Raw genomic sequence first — 23,716 nt, forward strand, 5'->3', positions numbered from 1 at the left:
TCTATCTTGTTAGTTAGACCGTTTTCATTTTTTCTTGTTCTTGTTTAATTTGTGGTAATATTGTTATATACGTTTGTCATTTTGGTCACACTTTAGAGTCCAATTCTCACTATTAGCTAAATATTAACTACAACTTTTGCCTCTATAAACTCCTAATTACTGCTTATTAATAGTAAGTTAGTTGTTATGTGTATTGGGTAGGATTAAGGGATGTAGAATATGGTCATGCAGAATAAGGCATAATATGTGCTTTATAAGTACTAATAAACAGCCAATATCCTAGCAATATGCAATCTAATAAACAACTATTGAGAATTGGTATTTAGCTTTATTATTATTTTTTTATTATTTCAGTTTCATTAATTTTAGTACTTATTTTTCAGTTTTTTCTAACTTTCATTTAAGCACGTTCATCTAATATTCATAATTTATTTTAGCTTTATTCCAGCTTTTTCTAGTTTTAATTTTAGTTAACAATAACAACACTGGGTTTTAAATGTCGTAAAGGGTGAAATAATTTGGACATTATTATTTAATCTTAATGATCAATTAAAATCGGTCTTATTTATCTTATGGTTTTAATGAGAGGTATTTGAGTAAAAAACAAAAATATTACATATTTTACTAATGAAGGTGAAAATGACTTGAAATCTTACCAAAATGCCATGAGAGTGCAAGTGCATTGAATAACTTGCATTGAAATCAGGTTATTATATACAAGTTGCAACAAAGATGTGCTTCCATGTGTTTTTAAACAAAAAGTCAAACAGATGGCGGAATGTGTTTATTAATGTGCCAGACTTTGAAAATACATTTGAATTTCATGAAGTTCTTTTTAAAGTGGTTTAAAAGATGGGACTCGGTCAAAACACATGCTGAGTAAAACTCCAGGTGAGGTGGAGCTAACTAACACAGCAGTCACCTGATGAATTGGGAAAATTGCATTCAAATTTCAATATTTGGCATAGGAATAAACATTCAACAATGACAGATCTGTCATCAGAGGATCTCAAATGTTGATGAACAAAGGTTTGGGAACTGAACTGCCCTCACAAAGGAAGATGTGTCTATACAAGTCTTTATTTGGGCCTAAAAAGGGACTTTTAAAATAATGCCAATCATATGCCAACAAACATGTTAATTATAAAAATTTTGCATGTAGCTTGAGGCATGTATTTGACTATTTTTAGGCCAGTAACCAATTAAATATATGCTTAAAAGTGAGATTTTGAAGGCTTAGGTCACCAAATGTCAACTAATAGGAAAAACTTACTGTCCCTCAGTTCAAATAATGATTTAACAGATTGTGGCCTGCTTTCATAAAGATTTTTTTTTTTCTGTGAAATTTTAAAATTATACATATTTTTGCGTTGTTGTTCTTGTCTTGAACAACAAAGATTAGAATAATGCAGACTACTGCATTTCGGCAAAGGAGTCTTTTATATTTGTCTATATAAACGTTATGTAAATTATATTCAAATTGCTCTGAGGAAGATGCATTCAGAATATATATATATATATATATATATATATATATATATATATATATATATATATATATATATTTTTTTTTTTTTTTTTTTTAAAACAAAAAAATTATTTTTCAAGCCAAAAACATTATATGCAATGTCTTGAACATGAACTGACACAAAATATGTGTCAACATGACTAATTCCAGGATGTTTAACAACAAAATGTAGCATAATGTAAGATTAAATATGCTTTACAGGGAAAAAGCATTAATTTAAAGCCATTCTGACATCAGTATACAGTGTCTTTATACAACATTCACCATGGCTGTCAGCGCTAAATCTTGTATATTTTACAGGAGACTCTACAGTTGTTGAAATTAGATTATGTTACTTGGGTATTACATGGAGATCACATTATACAAAATATAGTATTTTTTTAAATAAATGATCCTGAATAATTTACATGAATTATCTTATATCCTCAAACTATGTTTCTTTTGAAATGTGAGAGATAAAATTTGTATTCATTCTTATTCAGATCATGCCATGATTCTGAACCAGTGTTCACCACTAGAGAATGCGGATAACAGAAATTTTATGAAGCTTTATATATATATAAATAGGAGAGAGGAGAGAGAAAGAAAACTTTTAATCCAGTATGTGCTGGATAAAAGGAGCATTGAGAAATATAATAGCAAAAAAGACAAACAAAACAACAATATATTCGTGAGAAACAATGCTCTTATTTTTTCCCACAGGTGTCCAGAGAAGCCAGTTGCAGTCTGCCTGCAGCAGCTTTAAATTCATCCAGTGAAGATTGTCTAACCTTCTGAGGCAATTCAGGTCTCTTTGAGGCCCTAAAGGTCAGTGATTGAAGCTATTGCATCAGCGATGACACATATATAGCCACCCTGTCTTGTCTATGTCAGTTGTCCAGTCAGGGACTGTGATTTCTGTTTTGAACAGGAAACCAACCCTGGAGCAGCTCAATTCTTCAGCAGTATATCTGGGTTCATTCCTTCCCAACTCCCAGCAACTACCATTAATGTAGAATGAATGCCTCTGGCAAAACTTGAGCTACCAGAATTATGGGTCTGAGTTTACCAGCATGCATCCATCTCTGCTGCTAAGCATGAAAAAGCGAAAGTGAGAGACTTTCAGAGCCTAGCAGAGAGCCTGGAGATGGGTTGATTCAATTTAAACATCCACAAAAAATATAAACAATGAACATTTGGAGGATGAGCATGTATTTTATTTTTCTCAAAAATCTGAAAAACATCTTTTTCTGTCTGAAAACACAACAAAGATTCAGTCATATTTCTAAATGATTCCAAACGTTAAAGGCACACTATGTAATTTTTCGCTGCTAGAGGTCGCCTATTCAAAACAAAGGCGTAGCTTGATGATGCCGAGATTGACCGTGGATTCTTGGGTGATGTCGTCTTCGCCTCACAGCTGGTGGAAAAGAATCAGGACATGAATCGGGCAGAAATCATGTTCATGGATGAGATTATTAACGTTAGTGTAGTATGACGAGTGTAGCGCAACAAGGCAGCTGGAGCGATTGCTAATGAGAGACGAGTGTGACACATGGCTCGAAAGCAGCTGAACTTTTATTATGCCACAGTCGCCGCTTCCGCTTCTTCCGGTCAAGTGTATGTGGGGTAACGCAGCACTGTTTATCATATTGGATACATTTGAGTATGTTAAAAATGATGTTATAATGTTACTCTGTGAGTTTGCTCAGCGGCTGCATTGAGACACTTGTGGTAAAACATGGTACTCGTGATAAATCAGGAAAATGAGATTCAAACAATAAGAACGATTGATTACATTGATTAGTTAATGTATCCAAACAGTTGTTCCCTTATCTAATAAATCATAATATATATTGTTGATTGATTTAGAAATCAATTCTGGTTAGACAGTTTACAAAATAGTAAACATTGAAACCTTTTACTTCTCAAGGTTTAAAGTTTAGACATAATGATTCTAAGCTAATTTAGTTCACCAAAGTAAATAACCCAGAAACCACATCGGTTATTGTATTTTCAGTTCTTTTTTGTGAGCTAAAATATGTTTAAGATATCAAGATATTGTGAGAGATTTGTTCTTGTGATCTAACAATCTACTAACCATTTAGTTTTCCAATTTTTTTTTATTTTTTATTTTTTTTTGATCTAGCTGGTTGACATGGATGAGGTTTTGTCAAAATTGCAAAATCTAACTATTAGTCTGGAAAAAAAAAACAACAACAACAAAAAAAAAAAAAACGTATTGTTGTGGTTAAACATTATTATTATTAAACATTATTAAAAAAAATCATTATTTATTGCAGATCAATACCATGACCCGTCATTTTTGTATGTCATTGGCCAAATATGCAAAAAGTACAATACTTATTATATTTTTTTTTTATTTACTAATACATTTTATACTTTTATTATTATTATCTCATATTTTAATGGCCAAACATTTTATTTGAGATTCAATAAAAGTTGAGATCCCCCCCCCCCAAAAAAAAGTGAATTGTCCTTATATCACACTAGTCTTTTCTTTAACCAGTTGATGGGGCTGTAGAGTCACATTGGAACTTATAATAAATATAATTGGCCTAATCAGTGCTTCAGGATTGCATTAGGATTACATTACTTTACAATGAAGTTACAAAAAAAATAAATGAATAATAATAATAAAATTGAAATAATGCTGTAAATAATAGAGAGGGGTCCCGGACTGTTATAGCTGGTTACATTTATTGCCTCCTTTGAACTATATATTGCTGGCAAACAGGATAATTTGTATTTGTAAGTAATCTGCTGCAGTGGCGTTTGTATATTTTAAAGTGTAATCTATCTCCAAACAGAAGAAAACACAAGGGCCTGTGGTGTTTGTGATCGCACTTGAATGGTTGACTTATTCCCCGCTGCTTCACTCGCTTCCACCTTCTGTCTGCTCAGTGCAGATAAGGCTGGTGTTGTAAGGGCTGTAATATGTTGTATCTGAGGTTAAGGTTAGATATCGTACAAATAATCCTCCGGGGGCTTTGAAAAGCTGTGTTATTCTTGTCATTCTCTTGTTGTCTTACTTCTAGCAGCTACTTGCCATTTAAAATGAGTAACGAGTAGCATAACAAAAGCAACATAAAGCAAAGATTCTTATTTCACGGTTTATTTGTGATTTGCCTTGTGATATTTTCCTTTTATTCTCTTTTGGGACTGCAGTTGCCCTTGAAAATGTAGGGGAGGGGGATTAATTTAATTTTCAAATAGTCCTTTAACTGTATACTTTAATTGTATTCAAGCTTTTCAAGCATCTGAAAAACAACAACAAAATGAAATAACTAAAGATAAAGCACCTTTTTTTTTCTCTCTAACATCTCTACCATACATTTGTTAACCCAATAACTAAGTAGTCTAGGGCAGCAGCCTAGAGCTCCTCCATTATGGGCAGCAAGCAAACCTATTTGGTTTGATTGTTACTTTTAAGGATTAATCTATATTATTCTCTGTCTTTTACTTTACCACCTTTTCTCTTTTGTTTTCCTCAGCTGAACTGATTTGACTAAATGAAGCTCTGTTGTCATCTAACAAAACGTTATCGTCATGACTCGTTCTCAGTGCTGCATATCACATTAGCATGTAGTGAGTGAGGTGCTGCCTAGAAATCAACAGGATTATATGCATCTGTGGCTCACTGGCCGCATCCTCTCAGTCCTCTTGTGAATTTTGCCAAGCTGGCATCTCTTCTGCAGTGTAATTTAATGCCTCTCCATCTCTAAGAACAAGCCTCCCTTACTCACCCAAAATAGCAGTGTTTTTCTGCACCCCACTGTGATATGAACACTATTCGGATCATTATAGCTCAGAGGCAGAAATAAATGGCAATATAGCATGCGGCGACTAGTGTTGCGTACTGCATGGGATGGTCAAAAGCCATCTGTGAGAATTGTGCTTCCACTGGGTGTTAATTTCCTTATATGAAAAGCTCTTCCTCATATCTTTAATTAGTTAAAGAAGATTTAGTTAATAATAGTTGATGGTGAAACCCCAAGGGTGCCTGATATTAAAATGGTTCTCCTCAGTGAGGTATTCATTTTTTTGTATTCATTCAGTATTTCCCCTTTGGGCTTATAGTCCAATATCACATTTTACAGTGAACCTTTAAAGCTGTGGGGGGTTCAGTGAAGATGGTCTTGGTTTGTGTCTGACAAGAATTTCAATCACACAACAGCTGATATTTGCTGTAGATTGCTGCATTGATCAATGTTTTTTTTTTTTTTTTAGAGAGAGAGAGAGAAATCATTGCTGAAAAGGCCCTTGAATGCTTTTTACAGTCACATCACTGCTTCTGTTTTCTTTTCATTCTTTTTTTTTTTTCTTTTTTTTTCCCCGATCCTGAAGGTATAAACAATTCACTGACATGTAGTAACATGTAGGTGTATGTGACGTTTATTTCACAAAAGATTTAATTTTAAGAATCTAATTTATCTGTCTTGGTTTTCCTTCTTGGTCTGTAACACTGGCTTTGCAATAATTGATAACACACTAAAGATAACAATTGTTCTTTGGAAGTTTTATTCACATAAAGCTAAGGTAACATCTATTAAGCCCAACTTAAGGTTTTTCTGTACAGATCTAAAAATCTTGTTTGACTCATTGAATACAATTACTGAATGAATAAAACATCTCTTATTCTGAAAAAGTAAGATCTTTATGTAAATGAACTGGATAAAGATTGTCTTCTGAAAATGTGTATGCAGAAAAATAAAGATCTGCTAAAAAAAAAAAAAAAAATTGTTTTGTTTTGAGTTATGACAATTTCGAATGAAATTGCTTTCAACCAAAACTAAATTGAGTTGAACTTTATTTATTTATTTGTGTTTATGCCATAAATTATTGAATTATTGGTTAGTTCACCCCAAACTTAAAATCATTAATTACTCATCCTCATGTCGTTCCAAACCCATAAGACTTTTGTTCATCTTTGGAACACAAATGAAGATCTTTTTGATGAAATCTGAGAGCCTCTTCCGGAAGCTCAAACGTGCTGCGTAACACATGAGAATGAACCTAACTCATCAAGCACACATGCTTGAGCTTCTGTTTACCACAACTGATGTGTAAGTTGATGAATGTTATATGTGAATAAAAGCCTAAATTAAATCTGTTCATCATATAAAGTGATCAAGTCTCTTCAGAAAATGTAGACTAAACCACTTCATTCATTTGGATTAGTTCTTTTTATGAACTTTTTGAAGCGTCAAAGTGGTAGCTGCCGGTGGAGGGACAGAAAGCTCTCAGATTTCATCAAAAATCATTTGTGTTCCGAAGATGAACTTTAAATTGCTCGAACTACTTGAGTAGCCCTGGAACCAATTAATCTTAATTAATCTAAATTACACTCAATATTAAGTTAATTTAATGATTAATTACATTATTATGTCATCAGAACTCAAAAAATATTGTTTGCGACTTAAACAAATGCATGGTTGCAAGTTAAAAATGTGAATTTATTGATTTAATTAAACCTTTTAAGTTGTGTTAACAGGCCCACTGAATTACTTTTTAGTGTATGTTTTTCCACTTCTGTTTGATGTAAAATATCTTTGTATGATTTTTGAAAATGTAAAATGTGTATTTTCTGCAAGGTTAAAAGTCACCCTCACCAAAATGTATTGTTTTCAAACAGGTTTTGCTGCACTCCTCTTGTCTTTCATTGGTTGGACTAAGCCCGGAAGTCCCATCCCAAACTTGTATACCTTGGAAACTTGGAACTTGGATATTGTTATCTATTTTCATTCTGTTCATCTCAATGGCAGTCATGTGGCCGCAGGCACACACATCCCCTAGTTTGTGATCTGTAAGCTGCCATCTTTGCTTCATGGGTGGTACGTAAACTTTTATTTCATTTAAATTAAATGTAATTTATTCCTGTGAATTTTCAGCAGCCATTATCATCATGCTGATTTAGTGCTCAAAAACATGAACTGATACTTTTTTCAGGATTCTTTGATGAATAAATAGTTTAAAAGAACAGCATTGATCTGAAATAGTAATTTAAAAATGTCTTTACTGTCACTTTTAATAAACTTAATGCATCTTTGATAAATAAAAGTATTAATTTTCTTTAAAAAAAACAAACAAAAACACCAACTTTTGAACATAACTTACTCATTATGTGAAAATCATGTTTCTCCATTGAAGAGGATTCAAAAGTACATATACATTAGCAGTGTAATGCCAAACTATCACCTTCTGGGCCTTTAATATTTTCAAGGAAATCAACCTACAAATGGTTTGCTTAATGTTGTCTTTGAATCACTGAGATAAGACAAGTATTATAACATCAAACAAATTACACACAGAACCTTTTGAAATGGGCGACACATGCACACACATACAAGTGAAAGGTCATAAACAACTTTCATCTCGCCTCATCCCCTTTTCCTTCCTGTCCCTCCTTTAATATTTGTAGCACGCTCATCAAGAGTGAACAACAGAATGAGTTTACATGACAGACATCTTTTGCCTTTGATATGGTGCAGATTGTCTCTGGATAAGGTTTTCATCGTTGGAACACTAGCGATTAGACTTGTCTAGCATGAGCGCAGGTGAAATTTTCTCATTTGTGTGTGAGCAGCAGGGGGCCTGTAAGATCCGTACCATCTTTGAACGCTGCTGACTTTGAACATTCCTCATCTAAAGCTACAATGTAAATCAAGCTGTAACCTCAGCAAGGTGAACTCTGAAACACAAAAGCCTTTGCTGCTATAGTAGCAACTCCTAGTCAGAACACGTACTTCCATACGCGAATGACAAAGTTAAAACTGAGTTCTAACATGAGGTATAGTCAAGTTATATATTATATTATATTATATTATATTAGTTAAAATTATTGTTTCCATCTTGATTTCTCCACAGAAGTTTAGATGTTTTTTGAAAGAAGTTTATTATTTCTAAAATGTAATTTATTCCTATGATGTCAAAGCTGAATTTTCAGCAGTTATTAGCTAATAATTTAATGTGTCCTTGCTGAATAAAAATATTCTTTTCTTTCAAAAAAATAATAAATAAAATAAAATAAAATACAAATACAAATACAAATAAAAAAATCTTACTGACTTACTGAATTTTGACTTGTAAATGTGGTGAAATCAAGCTGGAAATATATAACGGGAAAATTATATATAGGCACTCATTTTGTGTTGTCTATTAACAGCACAAACACTGCCATTAAACGTGTGAAGACAATCATGCACCCTGGAAAAAAATGTCTCCTGCTGTGCAACAAATATGTTCCCTCTTTTTGTCATATTCTCAAGGTGATTAATTAGCATTAGGCTGAGGCATGCAACATTTATGATAGACACGCTTAAATAGGGTAACACAACTCTGCATACAGGTAGATAAGTGACAGTTTTGTCCATCAAAGAGGATTTGCTGTGTTAAGGTATCAATGTGTTATTTTGCTATCAAAGTCTTTAAATAAATATTGCCAAAGGTGTAATTTTCAGCATGATGTGAATGCATATGTGGTAACAGCAGATTTCACACACCACTGGGTATGAGGTATATCTGTGCAAAGAAAATGTGTTGCATGGCCTTTGTACTCCCTTTGAAATCTACTCATTTTACTTCCTTTTCGATTCCCTGAAACCATCTGTCAAGTCAATCTGTTTAGAATTTACCAAATCTTTGCAGAAAACTTCAGTCGCCATTGGGGGAACCTGTTTGCAACAAAAATGTTGTCATTGTGACTATAGTGGCAAAACATTTTGTATGGCCATATGCATTCACTGGCTTAATATCTCTGTAACCAGTTGCCTTATGTTTTAGTGAATGGATTGGCTTATGTTTCATAGGTTCATAAAAAGCAGTTGGTGTTTGATTCAGCATGTTGTTCATTTGTTCAAAGTAGCTGACATCTGTTCCGTACTTTAGTAATGCCTCAAGGATGCTTTGTGGTCGTCTATGCCTAATTCTGAAAGCCAATCCCGAATTGTTTATAGACTGTGCTGCTCTCTCTCTGAGGCCTCAGATGCTCCAGCTACAGTTTCCGCAGTGATTGAGGAGAACCTTGTATGATGCATACCAGCTACATATGTCATACATACAGTAGGAGCCTTAAACAAGTCTTTTTAGTAGCAGGGATTAGAACCAAGGTGTTTTAGGTTTGTCCTGAGCAGAAATGATCTTTGCTATGTTTCAGCATTTTCAGTTTTTGTTCAAATTGCTTACGTTTTGGAATTCATTAATTGAACGCAAAAATTATTTTAGATAGCTAGTCAGACAGGCAGTCAGTTCAATAAACAGACCAATAAACAGTAGCAAGTAAGGCAAGCAAGTTCACTCAATGGGTCGTCTTGTTAACACCTCCAGGCAGCCAGTATCTACTTGAATGGAAAATTGTTTTCAAGATTATGTTTCATATGCCTTATCAGAAATAAAATCTGACTGCAGTAGTATTCAAAAGTATCTACGTTTTGCTTCTTCAGCTCAAATACTGCTAAAGCAACATTTTTCAGCGGACTTTCCAGTTAATCTACATAAACATTCTAAAGTACTGTGAACAAGGTGGGACTTCCATTTCTATAGCCACTGTGTTGAGCGTTTTGATTTCTCCAATTTATTTTTCTGTATGTGGTCCATCTCCTCATTTTTAAACTGTCTGTGCTAGCAGAGGCTATAAAACAAGGAGATTTGTGTTTTTCTGTTCTCAAACTTTCTGTTCTCAAATTTTATCTGAGGCTAGAGTCCGGTGTGCTAAAATCTAACAGTTACTGAATACCGGCCCCTCTTCATGCCCTTGTCGCTGCATTTGTTAATAAGCCACAGGACTATTAGTTTTACCTGAGTCAGGTAATCATTACTAAACCAATTTAATTTCCGTGCTGGGAAAATTATTGGCAAGGAGAGAACGGGGCAGGCAGAGACGAATCTGAATTCCACTTATGTAATGAAATGTGTGTGGAGTATTGATCCCTAAGGTTGTTTTCCAGGTGCCTTGCACTCTGCATTAAAGTAATGGCTTTATAATTTGGCATTTGTCTCCCTCCTCCTTCCCTAGATGGATGCATTGTCATATAATATAATAAGATATACATGCAAATGCACATTTCTTTTACATTTGAGAGGTGTCTATAATTCTATACAAACAGAACTAAATCGATCTGTAATTGCTTAAAGGAGTCATTCTCAACCTTTTTGACTCAAAGGATCTAGTTGTCCAACACAATATTTGAAGGCTCCCCAACTTAGGCTATTTCTGTAATTAATACAAAGCTGCTTGTTTTCAAACAAGCTGCTTTTGTTTTTTAACTAACAGAAACTTGGAGTATATTGATATATTAAAGGGTTAGTTCATCCTCACCCGCATGCCATTCCAAACCCCTAAGACTTTCGTTCATCTTCGGAACACAAATGAAGATATTTTTTAATGAAATCTAAGAGCTTTCTCTCCGTCCATTGTTAGAGGATTTTAGATCAGATTAGAGTGACTATTTTAATAAATTCTTAAAGGTGCCATCAAACGTTTTTTTACAAGATGTAATATAAGTCTAAGGTGTCCCCTGAATGTGTCTGTGAAGTTTCAGCTCAAAATACCCCATAGATATTTTTTAATACATTTTTTAACTGCCTATTTTGAGGCATAATTAGAAATGCGGCGATTCAGGCTGCGGCCCCTTTAATTGCTCGCACTCTCCACCCCCTCCCAAGCTCTCGACTCTATCATTGCATAAAGTTCACACAGCTAATATAACCCTCAAAATGGATCTTTACAAAGTGTTCGTCATGCAGCATGTCTAATCGCGTATAAGTACGGTGTTTATTTGGATGTTTACATTGATTCTGAATGAGTTTGAGGCTATGCTCCATGGCTAATGGCTAATGCTACACTGTTGGAGAGATTTATAAAGAATGAAGATGTGTTTATGAATTATACAGACTGCAAGTGTTCATAAAAATGAAAATAATGACAGCCTTGTCTCCGTGAATACAGTAAGAAATGATGGTAACTTTAACCACATTTAACAGTACATTAGCAACATGCTAACGAAACATTTAGAAAGACAATTTACAAATATCACTAAAAATATCATGTTAACATGGATAATGTCAGTTATTATCGCTCCACATGCCATTTTTCACTGTTGTCCTTGCTTGCTTACCTAGTCTGATGATTCAGCTGTGCACAGATCCAGACGTTAATACTGGCTGCCCTAGTGTAATGCCTCAGTCATGGGCTGGCATATGCAAATATTGGGTTATGTTGAGATTCGCCTGTTCTTCGGAGGTCTTTTAAACAAAAGAGATTTATATAAGAAGGAGGAAACAATGGAGTTTGAGACTCACTGTATTTCATTTCCATGTACTGAACTCTTGTTATTCAACTATGCCAAGGTAAATTCAATTTTCAATTCGATGGCACCTTTAATAATTTTTTTAACTTTTTTGTCATCTTGAGGGGAGGCCACCTTGGACGTTTGAGGCCCATTTGGGACTCTCAGTTGAAAAAGGATTGTTCACGCAAAAATGAAATCATTTACTTAACTTCATGTCATTCCAAACCTTCTGCAAGCACAAAAGAAGATATTTTGAAGAGCGATGGAGTCAAGCAACATTGGACCCCTTTGACTTCCAATGACTTTTCTTTTGTTTTCTACAGAAGAAAGAAAATCATACAGGTTTGGAATGGCATGAGCATGAAATTTCATCTTTAAATGACTGAAGTACCCCTTTAGGCAGAAAAGACAGGGATGGATGGAATTCTCTTAAGAATGAATTTCACGCAATGATAGAGATTGTTTTCACACTGTTTTTGTTGTTTTAGTGCATGGTTCACTAAAGGAATTGTGCAATCAGATAATGGTGCAAAAGTGTCCACAAAATCTCAGTTGAATGCATTGTTTATATCTAATCTCGCATACATTTGTCTTTGTATCTATACAGTATGAATTGAGAGAGTGAAGGACCATCTAGACTTTGAGGCTCCTGATTCTTATCTTTCTGGAATCTAAATAAAATACACAGTACATATATTTTTTTTTTTTAACCAGCCAGTTCAGTTGTAACCCAAGCAATTTCAATAATTGACTAAAGGCCTCAAGAAACAGAAATGAAAGAAGGCAGAAGATACTCTCGTATTTTTTTGATGTTGCCTTGCTCGAAGAAAGAGCAGAATCTTGACGATGCATCCAAGTGAGATGAAAGCCTAATTATTCACAAAAGGAGGAGGAAAAGAACGAGTTTAATTGGGCTGAGAATGAATCTATGCAGGGAGAATGCAAGTATTGTGATAGATGGAGTGTGTATCTCCTTAGACGCTGCAGAGGGAATTATAATGTTGGGGGTGTGGATGGTGGGTGCCAAATACTGTGACTCACAGTTGCTTGGTCAGAAAAAAAAATGACGAAAAGAAAATGACAGTGAGAGAAACCTAAAGAGAAAGATACAATCAGTCAGTTAATCATTAAGGTTGTGCCCAGCAGGAAGTCTTGTCTGAGCCACACTTAAATCATCCTTACCAATCACTACACTATGGACAGCTACATAATTATTGAGTCCACATCAAAGCCATTAGCTTTGTTACTGTTCCAGTTGTGAACTTAACTTATGCAGAAGATAAAAATATAGCAAGAAAGAAAACTGAGAACAAAGCAGCCTGAGCATTTCTGACCTGTGTTTTCGAGAGAAAAAAATAATCACTTCTAGAGAAAAGACATACAAAGGGAAGCCACTGTGGCTATTTTATTAAATGTGATAAATTAGAATGCAGACAAAATGGCTAATTTTATGTTTGCTTGCAATTAGCGTGGAGGTAATTGTATCCAATTGTTTTGATAGCAGGATTTGAATTATTTCATTTTGGGATAACCATGACCAAAAGTCAGAATACTATTTTGATGCATATGTAACGGAGGCCAACCAATAAGAGATGTGTGAGTAAACCTCACTCCCCTGGCCTCAAAAGGCACACTAATGACTGACACTAGAAGCTCTAGTCTTTAGCGTCCTTGTTAACGCACTTATCTCTCATGCCATAAATGCTGCACTGTAAAAAAAAAAAAAAAAAAAAAAAAAAAAAAATCATGGATTTGTTTTTTCTTTTGTCAAATCAGCTATAATAATTAATGTGGTTCAGATAACATAATATTTTGAGTTTCTGTTGATTAAACTAATCGCCTTCATTGTATTAACTCAAATTTTTAATTTCAATGAACTTAAAATTTTAAGGCAACCAGGTAACTTACTTTTTTAAGTTAAACCAACAATTCTTTTTTTTACGGTGTGTTTCGAATCCTGTCAGAGCGGTGCTAGTAGAAACGAGGGGTTACACATATCTACTGTTGGATTTTTTCCGGTAAAAGTGTTTTCGATGTAGTTTATACAGATATCCACCAATGCATTGCAACTTCTCAATCATGGAAAATATGGCTACATGTGCTTTTGGCACTTCAAGGACAATCAGATGTCTTTCCTGTCTCCCTGTAGCACTGTCTTAAGCATCTTACATTATAGACATATAGTTTATTTCTCTGGTCACATCTGCAGTCCTCATGCCTCCATGCATGTTCACACAGGTGATCAGGACATATATGTATATGTATATAAGCAGTATGGTGCACGAGGCTGTGCTGTATGGTGAATAAGTCACGTCTGAAGGACATTATGCACGACGCAAACTGATGTAGAGAAGTAAAAACAGTAATAATGTGAGAAAACATTACAAGTTAAAATAAATGTTTTCTATAATGTAATTTATTCCTGTGGTGGCCAAGCTGAATTTTCAGCTTCATTACTCCAGTATCAACTCCTTTATGATCCTGATCCTTTATAAATCATTCTAATATCCTGATTTAGTTCTCAAGAAACATTTCTTATTATCAATGCTGAAAACAGTTGTGCTGCCAAATATTTAGAAAATCTTTGAGACATTTGTTTAGTGACACTTTTGATCGATTTAATGTGTCCTTGCTGAATGACCCCAACTGTTCGAGCGGTATGTATATAGGCCTATATATATTTCTTATTGCACTTCTTAGTGTTCAGATCCAGCTTTAAGTGTATATCCTAATATTTGCATAACAGTACATAGCTGGGTTTCGGTAAGTGATAACCGCCTACTAGAATGTCAGCTTGTGTGAAAATGATTCATGAATGCTCTTCTTATGAAAGAATGAAATAATAGTAAGACTCCAAAATCATCACCCATCAGTTTACAGTGGGCAATAAAAAATTTAGAGAGGGTTTAATGCTACAGCTTCAAACTAATACAAATCAAAATGGTTCTTACATTATTTAGAAAGGAAGAGATCTACTCTGCCATAAGTCTGCAGATATTACCTCTAGCTTTTAAAAGCTAAAACATACCGTGCAGCTCTGACAACTGCACAGTGAGCCATTACAGCTCAGAGGAAAGTGCCACTGCCATGAGAGTGTAATTTGGACTCAATTAAATCAACTCCCCACTGTTAAGGTCCTCAGTATCACTCTATCACAAGGCTCCAGAAGGCCCCTGTCCTCACATCTCAAAGCAGATATGGACATAATTATTTCCTTAATTGCAAACTTCACTTTTGCTTCAGACTGAACGGCCATCTTGAGAATTTTTAAGTGACAGGGTTGTTAGTTTTCCACTGCTGGAGGATGATGGGGGATAATGGATTTGAATTGAAACCGAAGAGAAAGACTTTCCTCTGACTGACACGTATAAGTACACTCATGCACTGAGGCATCAGGCATTCACAGGTAGATCTTGTATTGGCAGCTTGTCTTGTATTCTCAAGATGAGAATCTATACTGCACGTGTCTTGCTGTGACAGGATGTGAGAGGCACATCTGGAGCTCTATGGACGTTTTAGATGAGGAGAACTCAATACGGCATTGTGGGAACTCCCCACTCAATTAAAATGGACGTTCTCGTGGAATCCTGATGTACACTTCATTTATCAAAATAACACAGACATGAAGTAGAAGTCTCATATATGTGTATTTATACAGTCAGAAAACAAATACCTACGTTATGCTATAGCTGTCTCTGCTTTGTTTCCCTAGTCTTGTGTATTATCCCAAGCCTTTATTAAGTATTGATCAAGGTCTGTTTAAAGAAGGATTACATGATCAAAGAAATGGGAATGGAATGATCCTGACTTGTTCTTTAATTAAACACATCAGGAGTAATTGAATGATGTACCGTAGACGGGTCATTCTGTCATCCTTTTGCATTGATGGTTACAGTGTCTCATTGCACTGAACTGTTCTGTTACTTAATTGAACGTTTAAGGACTGCTGCATTCATCATGTATTTGCTTAATACTGTATTAGGTTGTTGTTTTGTCTTTCGTTACATCTTAAAGACCAAGCCAGGGGTTTACTGTGTGTTTTATATTTCTTTCACTCCCCTCTGACCTTTATAGTTGTTGCTTGTCAGATTGTACTGTGTCACTTCAGTGAGATCTTGGGTTAAAGACAAGGCAGACGGTGTGACATCAGCTGCCATTTGCATTGGCATTTTTCCCCTCATATTTCTTTATTGTCTATAGACCTATACATATCTGAAGCATATGAAGGATCTGAAAGATCATGAGACACTGAAGACCAGAGCAATGATGCTAAAAATTCATCTTTGACGTAACAGGAATAAAAATGTAACATGTTATTTTAAATTGTAATATTTTTAGGGTATTACTGTCAGCAATGATTGCACCTATAGTTAGGCAGAATCTAATTGCAGCAGTCATGTTTATTCATAAAATAATTAAAGGGATAGTTCAGTCAGTATTGGTCGATGCTTTACACATGAGCAGCACGACACATGCGTGTGATGCTGACGCAGGAACCGGCCAATACTGAGCTGGCGTTCTGACGTAGAAGCTGGAAGCGGCGAAGCGCTGAACATAAACAGCATAGGAGAATGACATGGGATAGAAAAAATTGTTGAATAAAGTCGTTATTTTTATTTTGTTGTTGCGCACAAAAAGTATTCTCATCGCTTCTTAAAATTAAGGATGAACCATTGTAGCACATGGACTTTTTTAACGATGTCTTTAGTACGTTTTTGGGCCTTGAAAGTGGTAATTAAATTGCTGTCTATGGAGAGGTCAGAGAATATTGTCAAAAAAGGCCTTAATTTGTGTTCTGAAGATGAACAATGGTCTTACAGGTTTGGAACTGCATGAGGGTGAGTAATTAATGACAGAATTTTTATTTTTGGATGAACGAACATGCTGGAGAAAAGGAAATGGACCAAGATCAACTGAAAATGAGGGCTATAAATACACAGGCTAAATTTTTGAAAACAATACCATAATTGTCTCTGTGTAAACTACAAAAATGTGAATTTGGGAAAACAGTGATGTCATGTGTGTGCGTATTACGTGTTCAGTCTATATGTTTCTTTACAAAGTGACATCGGCAACTACTTGCCGGGCATCATAAAGCCCTAAGTATACTTCACTTTTTACACATATGCGAGGGTCAGCACACACCCGGAACGGTGCGTACTTATACTGGCAGGTTGCACATTGGCATTTAATTTTTTTTTTGCAGTAATTAGTTTATCCACAAGGTGGCAAGCGTGCCCTGGAGGCATTGATTCACAAGGTAGTTGAAGAAAAACTTCATAAACAGAACAAACCGTAACACAATACAGCTACAATGGAGGCCTACATAGACGAGAGATTGTGCTAAGAAGTTAGAAAGTACCCTCATTTGTTCAACTCTAGCATGAAAGAATACAAATATATTTACATGGGTTGTAACTCGTGACGAGAGATGCGCATGCGTCAAACGCCTCTGTACACATACAAGTCAAATGAAGTATACTTTGCAAGGCTGTGCGTTCGACTGTTTGTAGCGTACACTAGCGTATGCGTAAAAAACAAAGCATACTTAGGACTTATGCTGCCTTCACATGCTATCAGCTTCCCACTTCTGATGTCGTGATTACAAACTCATCGCATTCAAGTTTTGAAATGGGAGGGCGTTCATGTGCTTTTTTTTTTTTACCTAGGAAACACGTATTTATAATCATTCAGAGAGCACATGAAGACAACATAAATAGTCATTTTCACAGATGATTGTGGATTGTTTTGACAGCGTTGTCATTTGTACGTGAAAATCGCAAAGGAAAAACTTTTACATTTTTTAGTTTTGAACAGTATATTACGGTTATAAATTTTTATAAATATTTTATAGTTTTCATATATAAAATTTCAAATGTAAAAATGTACTTTATTATTAAAGTCATAACAGTAGCTTAAAGGATTAGTTCACTTTCAAATAAAATTTTCCTGATAATTTACTCACCCCCAAGATATCCATGTCTTTCTTTCTTCAGTCAAAAAGAAATTAAGGTTTTTGATGAAAACATTCCAGGATTATTCTACTTATAGTGGACTTCAATGGTCTCTAAACGGTTGATGGTCAAAATTACAGTATCAATGCAGCTTCAAAGGGCTATTATGATACCAGACGAGGAATAAGGGTCTTATCTAGCCTTATCTAGGTCATTTTCTAAAAAAAAATAAAAAATACAACTGTATATGCTTTATAAACACAAGTGACCGCCTTGTACGTGCTTCCGCTGTCTGTATTCTTCAAAAAGCTTGTATGCTGTATGTCCTACACCTTCCCTATTCTATTTATTGAAAAAAACAAAACTGGCGCTGCGTTCGTTCCGCAAGTTGAATAGGGAAGCCCTTTGAAGCTGCTCTGAAACTGTAATTTTGTCCTTCAACTGTTTGGAGGCCATTGAAGTCCACTATTAGGAGAATAATCCTGGAATGTTTTCATCAAAAACCTTCATTTCTTTTGACTGATGAAAGAAAGACATGAACATCTTGGATGACGTGGGGGTGAGTAAATTATCAGGAACATTTTATTTGAAAGAGGACTAAAGCTGATTTATTTTACATGAAGTGTTGTCCTTGGAAAATTCTTTATTCTTCAGAGGAATTTGAGGTAATTTTAGAATGATTATAGTGTTAAGTGAACAAATAATGAGATATTAATTTTGTATATCCTGTTGACTCTCTATAGCTGAACTTTCTCCACCTCTAACCGTTGCTTTCTTTCTCTTTTATACAGAGACACTCATAATCAGTGCTCCTTTTGACTCTCCATTAGACAGTCATTGAGAAATCACACTGCAAAAAATTCCTGAAATTAATCTCAGATGGCCAAAAAAAGCCCCAGCAAAATTGCAGTCTTCATATGTGAAAATATGACTTTCCCTTTAGTGTTTTAGGCAAAATGATAGATTATTCACTCACACTTACTCTCTAAATCTTTTCTGTCTGGTTTGTGTCTCAGTTTCTCTTGCTTTTTCACACACTTGATCTCTTATTCATTCAGTCACTCATTCACTCACTCACTTACCCGCTCGTTCGTTCAGTTACTCATCTGCACACACATACACACACTGGGCAAAAGAGGCTGGATATAATCAATCATTTGGGAGAAAATCACAGCATGCAATCTCCTCTGCTCAAACCTGCATAAATGTGGTATTAGGGACACGAGTGTCATTGGCTTGATGAATCACCAAAGGACTAACGATTATGGAGATCACTATTGACTGGTCATTCATCTCAATGGCTTTCGGATTCACGCTCGGAGATCGCAGCATAGACACAAGCATTCTTTGCTTTTATTCCTGCAGGCTATCCTTACAAGTGTTCTGGTTGGATGATGTTAGGTGGTTGCACATTAAGAAGTTTTGACATTGTTGTCTTATATGTATAATTGGTATAGTCTTAGATTCATAGGTTAAGGGGTAATTCTTTAAATTTGCCCAAAGTTAGATATCTTGTTACGTCGTCTAATTAGAATGCACAGTTTCACAGTGAGCATAATTAAGCCCCATCAGTAAGTAGCTCATCAATGCCAAGTTTTTTGAAAACACTGTCACCTCAGATGAAGCGATTCCTCTTGTTAACCACACTTTATTTGGAAGGTTACTCCATCCATGGTGAGTCTTTGGAAGTCATCTAGAGACATCAGAGTTAATTAAAAAACACTGATTCTGTGAAATGCCACCTCAAGGTCACTGTCAGTAATTTCAAACATAACTGTTCACTGATGTGTTACTGTATATGGTATATGTCAGCTATTTTAGTACATTTTTACTGTTGCATTTAAAAAAAAAAACACCATTCTACTAATCAAAAAAGGCTTTTTATTTGGTTGTGAAGCGAAAGTGGTTCAAAAGAATCTCTAATATAATGTTTTGCTATTTTAAGTCAGAAAACAAAAAGTTTAAATATGTAATTTTAGTGATCAAAGATAAAATTATTGACTACAGGGGGACTTTAAGGAGCACAACTGTTTTTAACATTGATGATAATAATAAGAATTGCTTCTTGAGCACCAAATCAGCATATCAAACAAATCAGCATACAACAACAAAAATTACAGATATAAATTTGATCTAATGTGATCTATTTAGTTTTGAAATGCAAGCAGAGGATTATATGCTGCAACCACAGCAACAGTGAATACACAATTCAGTGTAAAATCAGCTCTTCTCCTTTAGCAGTTTTGTTTTCATCCTCCGAGAGTAACTTAAACAGATTGCAGCTGCTCATTCTCCCTCATGGACCGTAACTCTTTGCCCTCACAAGTGCTTCGCTATTTACCGCCTCAGATACTGTTGTTCATTGAAACAGAATGTGACATGTATGTAGTAAGATTCATTGTCAAGTCCAATTAAGTTGACTGGTGGCAATCCATTCACATGGATGCAGGCAGGATGTTGATAATGCTGCTATTCAGAGTCGAATGTGATGATGCATATATTGTGAAAGCTGAAAAGTAAGCAATTTTGGTATTTAAAATAGTGTTGGTAATATCAGTATTTTGGATCAGTAAATGGTGGTCATGCAGTAAACTTCATCTTGGTATGCTGTCATTGTTATGGCAGAAAAATCTTTTAAAAGACAGTCTAGAGGATAACCCTTATATTGCAATCAATGGAAATTGTATTTTTGTTTGAGTACATCCATATCAAAACGTTTTGTGTGCATATACAGTATCAGATTTCATGTCCAAATTGTTTGTTTTCAAACAGACAGATGTGCCCTCATCTAATGAGAAATTACAGTGTTACTCATCCCCACTAGAGGGTACAAATGAGTCCAGCAGTGATGGATTAGCTTGAAAAAGAGACATTTAGTACTGCCCCAGAAATTGTGTTTCGAGGATTCAAGCAGACCTTTTCCAGAACAATGTTTGCAGAAGGTCTGTTTAAGAATTAGAGTTTGATGGGGATGACCTTTACAGTGTTTGTTATAAAGTTTAATTGGAAATCCTGTAGGTATGACATTTATGTCCGTCTGAAATATGTGTGACAAATATATGATATGTTAATGTGTTATTGTGACACATTCACTGCCAGTAAGAAGCAAGCACATTATAAACAGTCTCAGTCAATGCCAAATATTAGTATCTTGTTTTATACAATTCACAAAGCAATCACATGAAACGTCCTTCAATGTGGTAATTTCAAAATGATCATTATAATTTTTCATAACATTTTTGGGCACGATAAAACATTACATACTCGAGTAATGAGTATACACTGCATTTTTGGGCCAGCTCGGCTCCTCTGCAGATGGAATCGTTTCACTTTTCTGTTGCTGTCTTTCAGTTGTAGTATAAGGCAAGCTACTGATCAAGCTGGCTTTCATGCAGATAATAGCACTTCCTGTTGGGAGAGAGTTTGATGTGCTGGTGTTTGGCATGGAGACTTGGATGCAAGGCTCTGGTGAGTGGAACAGCTTGCCTTGAGAGATAACTTCATCTCAGCATGTGGTCTGAGGGCTGGGATGCAGGAGGAGGGTGAGGAGAGCGTTCCCCCTGCTGAGTCCAAAAACCTCTGGACTCAGACTCTCGATTCTGTTCTCGCTGGACTTCATGACATGCAAAGGGCGACAGAAGATAAAAGAGTAATTCAGAGAAAGAATGAGGAGATAAAAGTGGAGTTTGTAATGGAAAAGAAAGGAGCTGAAAAGAATATGAGAAAGAAAGAAGAATAGTCTGATAAAAAGACAGCCAGACTGGTGTGGGGGAGGAGAAATAGGGGCAACTGATGCGAAAACAAGAGATATCGGAAGAGAGCGAAAAACAGAGGAGGGCAAAGGGAACGACAGGCGCCTCAAGCTCTCTTTCGAGTGGGATTAAGTAGCTGGGGCTTTTGTAATTAATGATCTTCATTCTTTACACACAGCTACTGTGAGAGCTGTCATTTCACAGCCGTCAAAGTGCGATTCATATGCCATGTGCTTTTCGCATCAGCTCTTTGATGAAAGCCAAAAGGCCCTCTAATGTCCTCTAAGCAGGGACAATACATGAAAAATGCCACTGCAGGCCAGTCTTCGGGGACCGGGGAGATGATGCCACAGAAACCTCACCATCTGTACTGCTAATTAACTGATTAACTAAAGCAAAATTAGCTTTTATTTTAGGAAATCCAGTCAATTGCCATAAGACAAGTGCAAATTCATTATGGTGGTTTTAATTATCACATAAAATATCACAATCTCCATTCAAAACAATGGGATTTTAGTAGCTTAATGGGAAGTTCTTTAAACCTCATGTTCTGTTTTGGGCTCTGACAGACCCCCAAGGCAATTTTACTTGCTTGAAAAATGCACTTAACATTCAAGCATCAGATTGCGTAATGTTTTCCTGTACAAACTGGCAATAAAGACACTTGATAACATGCTTCGGCCTTCGTGAAAAAAATTTTCATTTCTTATGTTTGGAGTTTCAGAGACCTTATATATTACATATGAGTGTGGCAAGTTTTCACATAATATTCTTTGACACACTGTAAAAATGCACTCCTGTTTTTGTTGCAGCAAGGTTAGTGAATTATGCTACTGTACTAATTCTCTCTCTCTCTCTCATATTCATATATATTCATATATATATATATATATATATATATATATATATATATATATATATATATATATATATATATATATATATATATGATACAAACAAATCAGTACATCTTAGTAGTAAAACAATGTAGGCTACATTATGTACATTATGTGTTTCCATTAGAAGTCTGTGATACCAGTAGGATGTAAGTTTCCTTCCACTTAAATCATCACAGACTTATAATTTATTATCTATTTATGATTCAATTATTGTTTTTTATATAAAATGATACATACAAGTGAAAGAGAAAACAAGACTTGTTCAGTATTCAGCGATGCTCCGAGTCCTCGTGCAGTTAATGACACTGCCTCTCTATCGCGCGGATCCCGCGCAAACGACCCGTCCTCTCATCAGCACCGCAGCGCGCGCGCACACACACAGGGAGAACAGAGGAGTGGTACAGTCCTTGGCTCCATCACATGTGTTTCTGACACAGCTAGAACTAACGCTTCTTGACTTACTGCCTCTGGGTTAGCCGGGTCCAGATCGTTGTCTCGTTATTTAGACAGTGCGTGTGGCTGGTCGTTTGCGGAGGAATTTCCCCCTCTCGAGAGCACTCAGTGTGTGAGAGACGCGGGAAGGCGTGACTGCGGGAAATTTATCGTCCTAGCCGTTATTTTATCGCATCTCACAGCTGCTGCTTTTAATAAGTTTGGATACCTACTGTAAAGTTTTAATTCACCTCGTTCCACTACAATGGGGATCTAAACCGAATTTTACGAGGTAAGAAATGATATGAGAGACAGGTTACTTTTGTTTAATGTTGCTTTGACTTGTTTGTAATTGCAGTTGGTTAACGTTTGCCAGTATGTTGAGACATTATGTAGTGATACCACTGTTTTAATATATAAACGTGCAGCCTTTCAAGTATGCTAGTGAGTATTTTATTGACCCGTTTGCAGCTGTAATTTTCAAGTTGGAATACTCAGTGTCTTCATTATACTTTAATGGTATTGAATTCCGCCCAGCTGCACGGAAATAACCAGACACAACAAACTTGTAGCATTTTGTAATCTTGGGATATGGAATACATTCTTAGAATAGTTAAGGAATGGACTGAGGATCTGTCCTACATCCCACAGCCTCTTACTGTACTTGACATGCCATGAAAATATTTGCAATTGTAATCGTGCACAAACAGGTAGCTAGTTTATCTTCAATGCACAAAACCATGTTGCGGATTATGGGGGCGTTTTTCAGGGCTTGAATTTCCCCAGAGGAAGTCACATGAAAAGGTTGGGGTATTCTTGTATTTTTTCCCCCATACAAACGTAGGTCTCAACACGATTTTCA

This window comes from Chanodichthys erythropterus, chromosome 1, assembly GCF_024489055.1.
Source record: "Chanodichthys erythropterus isolate Z2021 chromosome 1, ASM2448905v1, whole genome shotgun sequence".
Taxonomy (NCBI): domain Eukaryota; kingdom Metazoa; phylum Chordata; class Actinopteri; order Cypriniformes; family Xenocyprididae; genus Chanodichthys; species Chanodichthys erythropterus.